Source organism: Arachis duranensis, chromosome 8 (genome assembly GCF_000817695.3).
Source record: "Arachis duranensis cultivar V14167 chromosome 8, aradu.V14167.gnm2.J7QH, whole genome shotgun sequence".
Classification (NCBI taxonomy): domain Eukaryota; kingdom Viridiplantae; phylum Streptophyta; class Magnoliopsida; order Fabales; family Fabaceae; genus Arachis; species Arachis duranensis.
The window spans coordinates 2,128,557-2,132,201 of NC_029779.3; the positions used below are offsets into that span (position 1 = coordinate 2,128,557).

Sequence of the window (3,645 nt, forward strand, 5' to 3'; positions counted from 1 at the left end):
AACTTATAACGTCTAATTAGTTTTTAGCGAAAACAATGAAACAATTTTAAACATTAAAAAAAAACAAAAAAAACAACTTTTTGTTGCGTAAAACATATAATATTATGATAAATATTTCTTTTGTTATTTTATAATATAATTCATTATTTGAATAATTTATAATAAATATTTGTTAATTTAATCATTAGTAATTGGTACCATGCAGGTTTTAAATTGTTATGGTCACCAAAATTGGAAACCTAGTTTATGATAAATATTTTATTTGTTTTGCGCTTAAAAGATTAAAAAATTTTTAAAATGATAGTCTAAATAGAGAGTACATTTGAACTTAGTTGAAAGAAAAATTGAGTAGTAATTTTTTTTTAATTTTTGGTTTATGAAAAGTAGTATTAATATCTGGTGTAATTTTTAAAATCAAATTGCGGTTTTTAATTATAGTTATTTATATGTTACATAACTTGAGTAAAACATGTTATTATTAATAAAAAATTGAGAGACTAATTTAAATAAATAAGTATATACATATACGTATTAGCAATTTAAAATATTATTTAAATATATGTATTAAACATTTGAATGAGTTACTTAAATTAAAAAATTTAAATTTAAATAGAATATAATTCTATTTAATTCAAATTATATTAGATTAAATTAAAATAGTTTAAAAAATAAATTCAAATTGGCACGGTACAAATCAATTATTTGTATAAAATTGAATTCAATTAAAGAGTAAAAATCAAATTAATATTATCCAAATCGTTTAAAATTATATCACTCTTACGATTTGAATAAATTTAAAATGTACTCTAAAATATAGCCTTATTTCATTAACAATTCAAATGATAAATTTAAATATATATTGTATTAATAGAAGTGAGTGTGTTAAAAGTTTTATTTTTCTAAGATCTATTTCTAGAGATAAAACCTGTTCATTTAAGTGATTAAATAGACTAATTTTAATAAAAATATTTTGTAAATAATTTATCTTTTTTACATTTTTATTTTTTATTTTTATCATAATTCTATAATAATTTAATGTTAATCTAAATATTAAATAAACTCAAGTTAAAATAATAAAATGAAAAGATTTTAGCCCAAACAGAATTTTAATATTTTTTTTCTTCTTAATTACAGTAAAATTCTATATACAAACTTTTTCTCTTTCTTTTAATTAAGGAGTACTAAAATTTCATATAACTTTCCAATCAAATACGCTGCCATATCAAAATTGTTTCTAAAGTTACCGTGATCTCCCTCTCTTGATTAATCAGGTAAATGTTTCCGCTGTTGTGCTTGTGATTAGACACTTGTCTGCTTATGTGATTGGATAGTTTGTGACTTTCTTTTGACACATGAATATGATGCAGTGGGCAAATGTCACAAGATGGGAGATGCGCACAAAACCATTTATTAGGACCCTTGAGTTTCTTTGGCAAGAGGGCCATCCTGCTCATGCAACTCCTGAAGAGGCAGAAAATGAGGTCATGATCTTCGCTATGTTAAGCCTTAGTGTCTTCACTAGTTACATCACTGTGATCTTAGTAAGTATTTCTATTCAACTGCAGGCTATACAGATGATTGACATTCTATACCAAATTTGCTTATGAGCAAGCTGCAATACCTGTTATTGCAGGTCGAAAATCTAAAGTAGAAACATTCGTTGGAGCTAATAAGACCTATACAATTGAGGTCATGATGGGTTACAAGAAAGCATTGCAAGCCGGAACCAGCCACAATCTTGTCCAGAGCTTTTCTCGTGCCTTTGGAACACAGGTATTTAAACGACATTTTAGTAGTTGCAGATCTGCAAAATGTTTTCTTGGTGTGAAGTTCACTTGTTTTTATCAATTTACTTAATTTTTTTCAAGAAATTATGCTCCTTCTCCCATCTTAAATGCACTAGTTATTTTTATTCATTTGCTATTTTTGCTTTCCATGATACCTGGGCAGTTACCCTCAAATTTTGATTGACTTTGTTATATTTGCATACCTTTTTTTTATTTCAAGTATTTATATCAGATGCAGATGCTCAAGATTTATCCTTATGCAGTTTTTAGATGAGACTGGACAAATGCAGCATGTTTGGCGAACATCATCGGTAATTAGTACACGTTTTGTTGGAGGCATTATCATGACCCATGGAGATGATGCCGGCCTAATGCTTCCACCAAGGCTTGCTCCGATACAGGTACTTTAGGGTGCTGCACATCTAAGTCACGTTAAGTCACTGGTTTGGGATGATCCTTTGGAACATTTTTCACCTTTGCTGATAATTTAATTCATTTGATGGTTATACTTTTTGATGATATGCATTGCTTCATTTAGGTGCTAATTGTACCTATTTGGGAGAAGGATGAAGAAAAAGTGGTTGTTCTAAATGCAGCATTTTCTGTAAAAGAAGTTCTTCGTACGGCAGGTATTAAAGTTAAACTAGATGACTCAGAGCAAAGAACTCCTGGATGGAAATTCAATTTCTGGGAAATGAAGGTTTTCTCCTAAACTTGGATGCTTGATATAAATAATCTGATGTAGTAGTTGCTTCTGGCTTAATGCAAACTCTTGCCAAATTAAATTTCTACTTGTGCTTACCTAATATGCACCTTCTCATTTCAGGGTGATCATCTTGGAATTGAAATTGGTCCTCATGATGTGTCAAGTGAGAGTGTCATGATATCCAGGAGAGATGTTCCTGGGATGGGAAGCAGGGAAAAGTGTTTGGAATCTCTATGGAGCCTTCCATTTTGGTGGATTTTGTGAAAGACAAGTTGTATGAAATACAGTCCTCTCTTTTGGAGAGAGCCATAGCATTTCGTGACAGGTTCACTCATTTTCTGTTTAAAATCTAAATATCTCCTTTTCTAAAATGCTTTGAATTGTTTGAAATAATGACTTCTGTTTAGTAATATAATTTCATTAATCATTTACTTGTTTAAAGTGAAGAAGGCTATTGATAGCATAACCTTAGATTGTGGCAAAACAATGTTCTCCTTGAAGCTGGTTTTTGGCTTATGCTATAACACTAGCATATTGAAAAAGCACGGCATTTTCTTTTGCAGCAATATTGTAGATGTGAACTCATATGATGATCTTAAAGTAGCAATATCACAAGGCAAATGGGCTACGGGTCCTTGGTCTACTATGTAGGTTTTCTTATTTAAGGGGAAGAGTTTTGAATGATGCAGAACTTATCATAATAAAAATACATCGAAATTAATTAATGAATACACATAAATTTTTTAATTTTTTACACCAAAATATTACTACAAAAGCAAAAAATATCTCCTTTAATGCTGTATTTTTTAATTTCTTTTTTACTTTTAGTTTAATGAATGTTGGTTTATCCTCTTTCTAGTAATTTTATAGTATTATTGTTTTTTTTGTTTATATTTTTTTTGTTTTTATTCTTATTATGAGAATAAAATAAGAAGAAACTTGAGAATGTAAAATAAGAAGGAAATGATAAATAAAAAAAAGAAGAAGATGATGATGAAAAAGAAGAAGAAGAAGAAGTAGCAGAAGATAAGAAAGAAGAAGAGAAAGAATTTTGAATTATTCAGAATTTATCAGAATAAAAATATACCGAAATTTCTTAACAAATACACATAAATTTTTTAGTTTTTACACCGAAACTTTGATACAAAAGCA

General features: G+C 28.3%; 1 pseudogene; it reads left to right on the top strand.

Moving 5' to 3' along the window:
- The first annotated feature begins 1,352 nt into the window (after window positions 1-1,352).
- LOC107460130 (proline--tRNA ligase, chloroplastic/mitochondrial-like) lies at window positions 1,353-3,303 on the top strand (annotated as a pseudogene).
- Window positions 3,304-3,645: the final 342 nt, after the last annotated feature.